This window comes from Oryctolagus cuniculus, chromosome 14, assembly GCF_051225735.1.
Source record: "Oryctolagus cuniculus isolate XC-2025 breed Fujian yellow rabbit chromosome 14, ASM5122573v1, whole genome shotgun sequence".
In the NCBI taxonomy this organism is placed as follows: domain Eukaryota; kingdom Metazoa; phylum Chordata; class Mammalia; order Lagomorpha; family Leporidae; genus Oryctolagus; species Oryctolagus cuniculus.
The window spans coordinates 15,258,057-15,272,157 of record NC_142880.1 but is presented as its reverse complement, the minus strand read 5'-3'; positions in this window follow the sequence as shown (position 1 = coordinate 15,272,157).

Genomic DNA, 14,101 nt, shown 5'->3' with positions numbered 1-14,101 from the left:
AGTAATCGGCCTTGGAGGTGCTGAGAAATCTGGTGAGATAGCAGATACGTGACTTTTTGGACATGAATATCAGCCCAGATAGAGAGCATATTGATATCCTTACACTTCCAGATACACAGTGTATTGCTCCTCTGGATTTCGAGAACCCATCATACTATTTTCATGGATGCTGACCAGAGAAGTGAAGTGACTTTTCAAGATCTCAAGGTGTACCTGACAGAACTTGCATTCAGACTCCACTTTGACTGATAGCTAAGGCTTCCTGCTACACGTGCACTTAGATCCCATTATAGTAAATAGAAGATTGCTTGGAAAATTCTTCCTTTGAAGATAAAACAGTTACTTGAAGTAGCTGTTTATTAGTGGGAACTTTATAAAAGAGAACTTTTTCAAATCAAAGGAACATTTCATTAATTATGCAGCTGTGCACAGAACTGATCTCTCATACATATGTGTATTTATGTCCTTGTGTTGGCAATTCTTTATATTATTTTTGTAAACTTAACAAATTGCAGGCTAATGGGTTTAATTGCTGTTGAAGGAGAACATGCTTGGTGTAAATTAAAAAGGAGCTTCAGGAAATTTCCATTTATTTAATGTGGTGTGTAGGTTATAATTTCTTTAGGTAATTGAGTGACTTGATCCTTCTAACTTTTTCCCATCCCAATTCCCGCTAAAATATTTGGATATTATCAGCAGGTTTATTATAAATAATAGTTTAGTTCATATGTAAACATGAGAAAATGTAGTTTGTAAACTAATTTATCAAGAAGCTTTACAGTGTTAGTTGGATCTTTTTTTTTTTTTTTGAGTGGTTCCTAAGAAAAATCTAACCACATTCCACTTGGCCTCTTCATTTCTGGCTGCCACCTACACTGCTGACCTCTGTGGAGTGGGTCTCATGCTTGGGTTGGTATTTGCAGGATCTTTATTTAGGCCATTTAAAAAAAGAATTCAGATATTAACAAACTCACTAAATGTCATGGAATGCTGAGAAAAGTATGAGTAAATGCAAGCACAGAGTTCTACATTAAAGAACACCACATACTAATAATCTACAAAAGGAAATAACACAGGTAGATTCAAATGATGAAAGGAATCTGCAGAATTGTAATCACAATGATCAATTGTGGTTAAGAACAATGATGTGAAGAAAGAAGATTTCTTTGTGGTTTGGAAAGAAAAAAAAATCAGTTAAGAATGCCATACTAAAATGACGTGGTTAAAAATAAAGTGGAAGACTTTCTGAGTTCAGCTCTAGGATGCATTCTTTCCATTTTCTTCCATCACTGTTCTGTGATTTCACTTTTCCTTTCTCAGCCCTGTTTCTCATTTCCCTCTTGCTCTTCCAATCACGATCTTTCAGCAAGTGCTAGACTGGCAGTGAGAATAATCTTCTACAAATATCAGTGTGATTAGCTGATTCTTTACCCTGACATCGCTTTACTTAAGATACACTACATACTTTCCTGTAGGAATACGTTTCTCAAAAATCTTCACCTGGATTTATTTGCCCTTCAGTTCCATTCTGTACTTGTGTAGGCAAAGCTTTTTATATATTTTTTTCTTAGCTTTTCAGAGTTTAATTCTCAAACAGAATCTAAAATAGCATTTTCCACAATTGAATACTGCATTCCATATAGAGTTTTCAGTTTGTATAAGACTGGCTTCTTGTCTCAGATATAGTTAAAGAAATTGAGTTATCTTTAAATGTTAAAGGAAAAGTAAATAAAACTACCAGTATGGGATTAAGTAATCATGAAGGGAGGCGAAATGAGGATTATAATGGTAGACACAGCATTTCAAAAACAGGCCACCACTTAATCGTAAGACTTAGGGTAAATTCTCAACACTGTTCCTGAGTAGTAAAATACAGTAAGTACTGATAAATTTATACAACCACCTGCATGTCTATATGGGCATTTTTGTTTTATGTGCAAACCTTGTTGAGCAGAGCAAAATTCTCTTACTACTTACCATTTTTCTGATTTCCATTGTCTTTTTTTCAGATGGTAACTGTTTTCATAAAGTTGCATTTCCCCATAAGAATTCTTCTGTTTTATGATGTTTTTAGTGAATGTTCTTTTAAGAGCATTTTATTCTACTGAGAAGCAATAGGAAAATGGGAAATTTAGATGGCACAGATTTAGAAGGAATAAAAATATGGTCTGTAAGACACAGCCTACGAAACAAAAAGCTCTGTTTTCTACTATTATACCAATTCAGTAACAAAAGGCAGTCCCTGAAATATACTGCAGTAATTTGGGATCTTATTTAAAAAATGGCACACATTATATTAAACCTATTCATAGTCTATAAAAGTTTTAAAAATATGTGTTTCATATTACTACTACATGGAATGCATCACACTGATAGAACTTTGAAATTTCTTTAAGTTGTCTGTCAACTTGAGCAAATGACAAATGATCTTAGTCCTAATGTCAGCCAGCTAATCAGTGCTGGCATCTCATGGTTCAGTGGCCAGCAATGGAGTCAATGGCCAGTCTTAGACATTAAGGAGTTAAATACTCCTTAGTCCACATTTTGAAAAAGTTGTGCTCCATGCCCTTTTATACAATGACTAGCTGTTAAGCTCAAAACTAATTAACATTTCAAAAACTAGTGTTAATCAGTATTAGGAAGACTCTAGGGAAACACTTCCCTGCAGAGATCCTTCCCTTCCTTTGCTTTAAAGCAATAACTTGTAAATTATTACTTTAATTTTAAGTTGTGTTTGGCACATGGTAAACAAACCTGAACATCAGTAAGCTAAACAAAATGGAGTCCATGTTGTTTCCTGATTTCTTATTTTTACTAGTAGAGGCGGCCTCTATCTTCCAGGTTTTACCTGTTTGTAGCACCCAAATCCACCAGGTGTAATAATAGTCTTCTTTAATACAGGCCCATAAACTCAGGCTCTGGAATGCTTGAGTAAGAGCAGCTTAGTTCCCCATAGCATCACGCTGTTACTGCTGCTAGCTGCAGATTTAGGAATACGGCTGGAAGACTGCCAAGTTTTATGAGATTAATATAGCCTGTTTTAGAATTTTACATTTAAGTCTGGTAAGGATGTTTTCAACCAAAATTCCCAGCTACTGCCTCATTTTACACATGCAGGCACTGAAGACCAGATCAGACAGAGCTTTGGGCAAAGATGACCTTTCAATGTGTACTCACTATTCTCCTCTCTATTGAGTACTGATCAAATGATAGTAACTGTGTGTTTCAAGGTCCAGTTTGAAGAAAGCATTTGGTGCAGCTGTTAAGACACCAGCTAAGAGCTGTACATCCCATATTAGAATGACCAGATTCAAGTCCCAGCTCTGCTTCCGATTCTAGCTTCCTGCTAATTCATACTCTGGGTGACAGTGGATAATGGATCAACTACTTAGGTTCTTGTCACTGTTGTGAGAGACTGGCATTAAGTTCTGAGATCCTGGCTTTGGCCCAGCCTTGGCTGCTGTGGGCACTTGGGTAGTCAGTAGGAGAAGAGAAGATCTCTGTGTCTGTCTCTGGCTCACTAGCTCTGTCTCCGACTTCCAAATAAGTAAATTAAAAAGAATTAATTCCAGTTTCATTTAGATGGCGTATGTAAATAGCAACAAACCACTTGTTCCCAAGAACTTCTACCTGTAAGACATTGTAAAGGTATATATTTTTCAACAGACACATTTAGAAGGTTAAGCACTTCCTTGTTGGGTCAGATCTGGGTACCACTTTTAATAGGTCCTTTGTGGAATATTGGATAATAAGAGGACTCCCAGGGATCCAGTCCTTGTTTCTCCATTTGGTAGCTATGTGAACTTGCAGTTAAGTTTTTGTTTTCTCATCTATAAAAGGAAAGTAATAATACTATCTCCTGCTCACTGTGCACCTGAAAGGAGAGAGTGTGTATCTACTCTTGCCTGCCACATAGTAAGAGTTTAATAAAGCATCAAAATAGATAAAGGACTATTTAGACAGTGAGGTCAGAACAAATCGAAAAATCATCTCATATCATGGAACATTGAAGTACTACAAGATGCCTCTGAAACCATGGATACATTTGTGGGGGTACTTTTTCCTTTTGTGGCAGTTTTATCAAAGAAGCTGCATGTGACAATATAGATATGAAGTGATGTGTTCCTTGTTACCTTGCCTTTAAAAAATGAAATAAGTGGTTCCAGAGAGTTCATGGAACAAAATAATCTGAGAAAGGACCTCCTACCTGGGAAGATTTCAAACAGTCACAGTGAGAGCGATGGAAGTCATCGCTGACACTTTTTTTTTAGGCTTACAGGCTGCATCTCACAAGCTGAGTAACAAATATAATCTTGAATCCTATAATGGTTTGAGGTTGTGGGGAAAACGATACTGAAGACTTCTGCTTTGCTTGGCACAATGTGCTCGTCCTAAAGCCCTCTGTGAATTGTCTCTCTTCCTAGCAGGCCAAGGCTCTGCATTGCCTTAATATAACATTGAGAGCTTTGCAATAGATTTTTACACTTAATGACAGCTTCCAAGAATATTTGGTTTGGCCACCCAAGTTGAAACACCATGTCCCCTTAATTGAACTCATCACTGACATGGGAAGGGCTCTTTGGATTTAAGTATAGCTCAGTAAAACTCAGAGTTTCCTCAATCATTGTTCAGAGATATTTTGCCAGTAGTTTTATACCATCATGGAAAGACAAAAGTGAAAGAAAGAAAGAAAGAAAGAGAAAGAAAAGGTTATACTGTCCTTCATATATTTTTGCTTAAATTTTAAGAGACATTACAAGATACAAAACAACAAAAATTGCAAGGTGATATGCCTTTCTGTCTTCCTACTGAATGCTTTGAGGCCTGAAACCCCACTGACTGCACCTACCATCAAGTCTCCAGTGCCTAGTGGACATGAGTGCCATGCAGGAGGAGCTCTGTAAATATTTACAGTTTCTGCTTATTTTCTTCATTCATGCTATCTAAGAGTTTAAGAGGTACATGTGTGTGTCATAACTGGAAAGCCAGGAAGATGGGAATAGAGGAAGATGACAGTCCTTTTAGTTGAAAAGCCCCACTTAATTCTGAAGTGTTGTTGCTCTTGGGTAGGCTTGCCTCCAAATGCTCAGGTAGTAGACAAAGTCTGGGCAAGAGAAGATTATTTTGGGGCAGAAGGGTTACTGAGAAATTCTAAGATGGTAAGTATTAAAGTATCTGAACCCTTCATAAAGAAAGGAGGTGAACAATATTGTGCACATTAGAAAAAATACTCAAGTGGAATAAAATTTATATTTTAAACATAAAAAGTAACTATGTATATCAAGTCTATCCTTTGGGAGAAAATAAGTTCTAGGCATGTCTTATGAGGTTTATGGAATATATGATGTGATCATGGGCCATGAGAAAGTGTGGTTTTGTATGTATAGGAAAACAATGCATGCCCCCAAATGCTGAAAAATGTTCACCTCAGTGCAAAAAGGGAAAACTAAGGATGGAGAGATGTCCCTTTGTACATACTGCATACCTGAAATGAGTGGAATTCATCAGCAAAGATGGTTTGTTCTTCTCAAAGATAGTGGTGAAGTAGGTAAGTTCTGTATGGGGATATTCGGGGATCAGAATTTGTGTCTCTTCTGGTTATTGACTAGTATTTAATGTCTGCGTATTTGTTTCCATATCTGTAACATCATAGCAATTCTAACTTTCAGAATTTTGAAGGTTATGTGGGATAAAATAAATAAACTTTATGCAGTGACTGGGACAAAGTAGCTGTCAATAAATGTTAACAGTACCAGTATCATTGTTATTAACAGGGAAAAGCAGTAAACATTGAAGAAACACTACAAGTGTTCTGGAAAAGGGTCTGAAAACTGCCCCAAATGCTCTCTTCAAACTGGGCTTTTACACCCCGATGTCTGCAACCGCTGGGGCTGGGCCACACTGAAGTCAGGAGTCTGGAATCCAACCTGGGTTTTCACATAGGTGTCAGGGACCCAACTAATTGAGCCATCCCTGCTGCCTCCCAGGGTCTTTGTTAGCCAGAAGCTGGAATCAGAAGCTGACGCGGGACTCAACACAGACACTGTGATAGGGCATGCAAACTTCCTAAACCATGTTTTAACTCCTGAACCAAACGTCTACTCCTGATCATTTCTTAAAAGTATAATCCTCTGTTTTTCATTGTTCCAACACTATCTTCATTTTTCTTCTTAACATGTCTCATTTTCTCTTTGAATGTGTATTTATTTGTTCACCTACCTCTTCTCTGGGGAGAGGGTTACTCTCGCGAAGGCAAGGATGACCCTGACAGTAACCCCACACAGCTCTATATCCCCAGTCCTGCCACAGGGTCCAGCCATAGTATACAGATAGTTACTATTTGGGTCAATTTTTCATTGGTTTCACACTATTGGATCCCATGTCAAATTGTCTTGATAAAAGCAATGTCCATTGACTTGGGAAGTGTGAGTATAGCAGATTTCACTCTAGCCTAGATTCAAGGAGTTTCCCGTGTACCTAAACTGATCCTCCTAGTTTTCCCATCACAGTGCCTTTTAAAGACTCACTGTGTGGCAGAGGCCAAGACTGCTAACACCCCTGAGACCACATCCTCGTAGCTTGCCATCCAAAGGGAAAACAAACAGAGCTTTTTATTGTCCAAGCCTGGGTCCTCTCACAGTATTTGGTAGGGTGGAGACAAGCAGATTGGTACTGCTGACCCCAGAAGAGAAAAGGAATGATAATGAGAAAGGGGAAAAATAGCTTTCAGTAGGATTAGTAGGTCAACTATAAGGAAAGATAACACAGAGTCTCTTTAGCTTTTAAAACTAGTTTTTTTTTTTTTTTTTTTTTTTTTGTAATAAAGTGTCAGCATCCCTCTCAGGCCACATTTACATGAAATAAACAAAACGATTTTATTGCTGAGGTATAGCCATTTCACTATAGTCACATATACGGAGTAAAGGGAGATGGAGGAAAACTTGTTATCTAGCTGGTCCATTCTGCCATGGTGGCTAGAGAGAACTTGTTGAATGAAGAAACACAGAAGTGAACTGTTGGGGGCAAAGCTGCCAGAGAAAGAAGGCACTGAGAATGCTCCCAGTTACATTCTGAAATATTTTGTAGGTCTACCCGTGGGATCTGTGATACAGAACTGTGTAACAAAGAATGTGAAAACTGTTTTTTCTATAGCAAGTTCCAGGAGAAAAGTGGCATAAAAGCCATATATTTTATCAAAAATAAAAGTACAGGATTCTGTATTCATATTACATTCCATTATATACTTGCTATTTAGAAAAACAGCTTAGGAAACTATCTCTAAATAATATAATACCAACACTGAATTATGTGTAAAAGAATTGGTGCTATATCAGGTCCATTTTTTATTTTGTTCTTTTTCTTGGTTGTTTTTATTGGCTAAACTGAAGAATTAGTGAGCTTTGGCTCCTGATATTTCTAGATTGTTTTAATTTTCAGTGTTAAAGATGGTTGCCTTCAAATACCTAATGTTTATGTTAAAATTACTTTGACCTATGGCATCATCAAACAATATAAAAGTATGTGGTTTTTGTGTGCAATAACAAATATAATATCAGAATAATAGTATCTAAGGTGAGGGTAGTCTTGGTGTTGGCTCATGACCCATGAATGGACATGCACAGGGTCATTAACGGACAGAGGAGATTCGCCAAGGAAAATCTTCGACTGCTTTGATGAATGCAGATGATGATTAAGTGTGTGACATTGTTCCCATTTGTGCAGTACTGAATCAATCAGTGCCCTGAGTCAGCCTGATGCAATGGGCTACTCAAGATGTGGTCTCCTGAATAAGACGGAGTGTTAAAATGAGGTCATGGCCACTTTCCATGGCACTTTTTTTTTTCTGGCTTGGCTACATTCCAGCCTGTCTAATTAAAGGCTGTCTTTCTAAGATCCCTTTACAGTTTTAATTGGGGATGGTATTTCTTGTGAATTGTATGGAATTGTTATTCACTGTCATAAGCAGTAGTGTATTTCATCACAGGGATCAAAGCCAGAGAAGCAAGAATATAACTTTTTAAGAGCACTTTGCAGCGCTTTGAGCACTGCAAGAAAGCACTAAAAAGAAAAATAATGGTGTTCTTAAAATGTAGAGTTTTGCTGCTATCATTTTTGAGAGAAAAGTTGGACATTGAGAATGTGTCTTCTGGTGCAGTTCAAGAAAATATGATTTACCTGTTTTAGGAAAAGTACACAATTATCATAATTCATAGATTGAATGAAAAATGCTTTTGTCTCTGAGAAGTCTGTATAGTATCTGTGTTTAGGGAAAATTATTGGAACTTCTAAACCTTTCTAAGAAGACACTGCAGAACACAAAAGTATCTTATCGCCAAGAAGACTATACAACTACTTCTCAGTTGATATATTAGCTGAGGTTTTATTTACAGTTAATTTCCTCTTCCTTCTATACAGATTGACAGTCTATATTGAACAAATACACTCCTAGACAAATGTTAAATTTTCACATCACACTGAGGCTTTGTTTAGCCTATTTTTAGTCACCTTAATTGATTGGTTGAGTCACACCTCTTGGGGGTGGGAGGGACGCACCCACATTCATCCACAGGAACAAATACGAAATAAGAATCTCTTTAGCTCAAAGGCTGGGTGGAGAGAAGCAGACAAATAGCTTTCACTACAGACATAATAGCACATAAACTTATTGTAGTTATATATCTAGAATCAAGAAATGAGATTGATTTAACAGAATGCAATAAAATAGAAAGCACCAAAAGAGAGGACAAAAACAGGAAGCTAAATACAAATAGATACAAGCATGTTTGTTGCTAATAATAAATGCACTGATATAGCGCGTCTTTACCATGAGTAGACTCCCAATTAGCACTGTACGTTTTAACAATTAATACAAGAAAACGACAACAAAGATGCGTAATCTACTTTATCTCTAAGATGAGACATATTGCTTAGGAATACACAGTATTTCTTTTTCAGGAACTATTTGGGTTAGGAGAGCTTTGTGGTATAGCAGGTTAAGTCTCTGCCTGCAATTCTGGCATCCCATATGGGTGACAGTTCAAGGAATGGCTGTTCCAGCTCTTTGCTTCTGTGCCTGGTAAACAAGCAGAGAATGAGCCAAGTGCTTGGACCCCTGCAGCCACGAGGGGGACCTGGAAATGAGCTCTAGGTTCCTGGCTTTGCCCTGGACCAGCCGGTGGCTGTTGTGGCCATTTTGGGGAGTAAACCAACAGATGGAAGATCTCTCTCCCTCTCTGTGTCTCTCCTCCTCTGTCTGTAACTCTGCCTTTCAAGTAAATAAAAAATAAATCTTTAAAAGCATAAGAAAAAAAGAGATGATTTGTGATGATTTTTCCTCCTTGAGATTCCCACAAGGAAAACTGTGCAATTTAACAATAGCTTCAGAGCACCCTTAGGATGCTTTTCACAGAATTTTTCATCAAAAAGACAGTAAATGTGCAGAAAAACACAATCCAGTAGAAGTTACTGGTCATGGTGACCCAGCTAACATGTTGGACAGCTTACCTGTGCTCCACACTAGTGTGACTGCTAAGTTCATAATTTTCTGCACAAGGACATTAGCATAATGCTGGTTATTCAGCAACATGAGAAGAGTGACACAGGCAGAGCTATCTCGCTATATAAATGCATGTGTTTATGTATACAAAAAGCCATGTATAAATACATCTCCAGTATAAAAGGATACCCCATGTTTCTTTGTTCTTTTTTTAAAGATTTATTTGAAAGGCAGAGCTACAGAGATGCAGAGCCAGAGAGAGAGAGATGGAGAGAGAGAGAGAGATCGAGAGACAGAGACAGAGAGAGATCTTCTCTCTGCTGATTCACTCCCGAGATGACTGCAAAGGCTAGGGCTGGGCCAAGACACAGACAGGAGCTTCATCTGAGTCTCCCACACAGATGGCAGAGGCCCAAACACTTGGGCCATCTTCACTGTTTTTCCCAGGTCATTAGCAAGGAGCTGGATGGGAAGTGGAGCGGCTGGGAGATGAACCAGTGCCCCTACAACACAGGTAGCAGCTTTGCCAGCAATGTCTGTGGCCCACTTCTGACACTCAAGTCTAGCTCATCCATGCAGCTACAGAAAACTGAATTTATTTTTCCTCTCTCTATATTATATCAGGTAAGTTTAAGTGTACCAAATTTGTTTTTCCTGTCTATGTTAGGTTCCATTTTTCTAGTACTATAACAGTGGAATTGTACACATTCCTGTGGGCATCTCCTGGAGCAAATATACAAGAGTTTCTCTTGTGTACTTATTCTCAGAAATGAAATTGCTGGGGTGCAGGTTATGGTTAACTTTCAAAGGCATAAACAAAGAATCTCCCAATTTTCACTTCTCCTAGCCATGGTTAAAATATCCTTTCAGCCTATATCATCTCTAATATCATCATAAGATTTTTAAATATTTGTCAAACAAATGAGTGTAAAATAGTATTTATTTTGGTGAAATATTATTTATTATGTATCTCTTTCCACTAGAATATAATCTGATAAATCTTGATATTTCATCATATCTATTGTTTTACCTAATGTGTCTTGTACATAAGAAACATTCAGTGAGAAATTGTTAAAAGTTAATATAAATTTAGGTATAAATAATTACATGGTTGATTTTTGATGCCTTATTTATATATGCAAAAAATAAGTAAACCAGATGTTAAAAAAACTTGCAAAAATATAAAATGATGCCACTATTCATTCTCACTATTTTTTAATTTGAAAAATACAATTGCTTTCCCCAAAATGTTTTTTTGCTGGCCTTCAATGTGCTTATTATTTAACATAAAGTAATGAAAAATTCCAAAACTCAGGTTTAATTTCTAATATGGTAAACCTTTGATAGACGTAACCCACCTAAACAAAGCTTGCCAATCTCACTATTTCTGAAGCATTGAGAGGAATCTTCATACAGGAATGTCAGAGAACTGTTGCTATTAGGGAACACATATGTTTGCTATGTGGATAGTCATGGATAATAAACATTGAGATAGAAAACTGTGCTTATCCTTAGTAAACGGGTCACTGACCTGTTCATTCATTCATCACAAATTTATGGAGTGTTTACTGTATGTCAGGCATGGAACTAAGCAATTGGGATACAACGGTGAGAACTGATTACATAACCCTTTCTTTTGTAGACTACAACTGGGCTACAGCAGCAATTACAAAGCAGTATAACAACAGTGGGGTAGTATTTAAAATTTTTAATTTGTCATTTTTGTTGTTAAGATTGCAATGAGAACACCTGTCCTTATGAATAGACATAGTCACTGAATAAAGCACCATGGATAGGCAGATGTTGCAGCACATGTTCATGCCCCACTCCTTTTGTTATTTTAAAAATCAGGGCCATTAATATTTAACAGTAATTATTTGGGTTGGCATTTGGTCTGGCAGTTAAGATGCCTGTGTCCCACATTGGAGCACTTGGATGTTGATACACAGCTCTGCTCCTGGCTCCATCTTCCTGCTAATGCAGACCCTAGAAGGCGGAGGTGAGGGCTCAGGTAATTGGGTTCCTGCCACCCACATGGGAGACCAGGATTACTTTCCCAGCTCTTGACTTTGGCCTGTTCCAGTCTCTGCCATTACAGGCTTTTTCAGATAACTAGTGGATGAGAGATCTGTGTGTCTCTTTCTCTCTCTCTCTCTCTCTCTCTCTGTTTCTCAAGAAAATTAACAAAAAATAACTAAATAAATGTAATACTTTAATATAAAAATAAGTTGAGAACTACATAATCATTTCAGAAAATTTCAGATCAAATAACATGCAACAATATCCAATATGATTAAAAGTTTAATAAAGACATTTTCACTAGTTAAATATAAAGTTAAATATGCTATTACTTCAATTTTTGTTCATATTTTTGACTGATAATAGCTTCATTCCTCAAAAATAAAATATTTTAAAATATAAATGTAATGACATTATGCCCTATTCTAGCCCCTAACTTACAAACGAGTTGCAAAATATATTTTATTGGCCAAAAATAGTCTGAAAATAGGGAATATAAGACATTTCTAAGATATATACAGAGCTAGGAAACAAAGTGCTACATCAGAGGAAAAAAGAATATATAAAGAAAAGAATTCATTGATTGGAAAACATGTACTCATTTGTTTTCTTTGATTATTAATTAAAATGCACATAGAAGCTGCACATATCTACCTCATCATATCCTGTCATCACATCTGAGGACAGTGTCTACAGTCAACTGCATGTTTGTCATAAGTTGATAGAGTTTTGAATCCCGAGGTAACACCAGAGGAGACCATAACACTCAACTCAATACTCTGCTGCCATCTTGGATTTAACTTGCTGCTTTATGTATTCACTAGGTATATTTGTATGCTATTGATACAGGCTCTTATACCAAATGCCTTTCCGCCTTCTGCACAGCTATTCTCCCGGGTATTTCTAAGTTGATGCAAAGGTAGAACAATGCAATCCATTGTCTAATTATGGTTATAATTTCTTTTATGACTGATGCCCTTCACTGGGCCAAGGAGTATAACCATAGACCCACATGAATGCCTCTTAAATCATCTTTATGCCAAAGGGGAAAAGTCTGCACTCAGCATTATGTTTGGAGCACAAAATTGTGGTTTTATGCATTTAAAACCACATTGGCAGGTTATGGTATTTTATTACACACTTGGCTTTCTATCTTCTTGTGGTGATCAGCTTGTTCCACAGCGCCCACCCTGCTCCTATCTGGCCCAGTATCTGAGCCAAGCACCACGGGCACCCATGGGGTGATCTTGGCAGCTGTGAGACCCAGATGCTGAGCTCCACTCTGTAATTCTCCAGCACAGCATCTGGGTGTTTGGTTGGCCTTTTATCTGGCTTATGTTGTCTGTCATGGTGGCTGCAGAAAGTCTGTGAACTTGGCACGGGATTCACCTGCTCCTCTGTGGGCCTATCTTGTCTATTCAAAGGGCCTATCTTGTCACTTCCTTTGTATATTCATTTGATGCTGAGCAGTTATCCTCTGCTATACATCTGGATAAAAAACCAGAGCGGAATTCCCTAGAAGCCACCTGACACATTTAACCTTCTCACACGTTTCCTCTCGGTCTTCCCTGGGCAGTCACATGCTATGTATTTTCTCCCGACATTCCGGGGGCATGTGTTCATTCTTGTCCCCTTTTCCACTGTGAGTAGAAAGCGTAATAGCACGACTTGGTGGGTGGCACGTGTGAGTGTGCAGGAGCCCTTACCTGCAATTGGCCTCCTAGAGCTCTCCGGCTCCTTTCAGTTTCAAGTTCTAATTTTAGACCTTGACTATCAAAATACAATTCCCATCTCATAAGCTATTTTCATTGTTCAAATCAAGAATAAGATTATAACAGTTAAAATATGTTGGTATTTTCATCATGTTTACACAACATGGATGTCTTCCTTACTGTACTTCTCAAATGGAAAATACTTTCATTTTGTGTCAAAATGAGATCAAAATGAGATCATGGCATTTGCAAAAGTTGTAAGCTCCCCTCCTCTCCCCTTCCCTCCCCTCCCCTCCCCTTCCCTTCCCTTCCTTCCCTCTCTGGTTTTGGTCCTAGTTCAGTTATGAAGAACTTAGAACATTCCAGTTCATTAAGACACCAGTTTCTTCCCATGTAAAAATTCACATTGTTTCCTTTGTATTGTTGAACCAATAAAATGAATAATGAGTTTAAAACAATAATTACCGAGAAAATGTGGTAAATTTATTAAAGTTGGATACTAGAACAACCGTTATTAGATTGTGAAAATTGGATTTGATTAATTTTCTCTGTAATCTAACTGAAGAAAGAACAATAACTGTAGACACACATTGTCCTTGAGGTGAAAACGTAACTCCCTGTACAGTAAGATGTGTGACATCTTTCCTACTGACAAGTGCTTACAATCCTGTTCATTAATTTTATCACTAACATAAACTTTTAATATGCATATGATCAGAATATAGGACTTCCAGGGCAGCTTAAAGTGACTGTAACCTGTAATTACTGTTCCTGTACTTGATTATAATAATCTGATTGCAATTATTCAGTGATTTTTAATACAAGCCTCAAGCTACATAACAATAATTCAAGTGCAGTGATTGGGAACATGTTT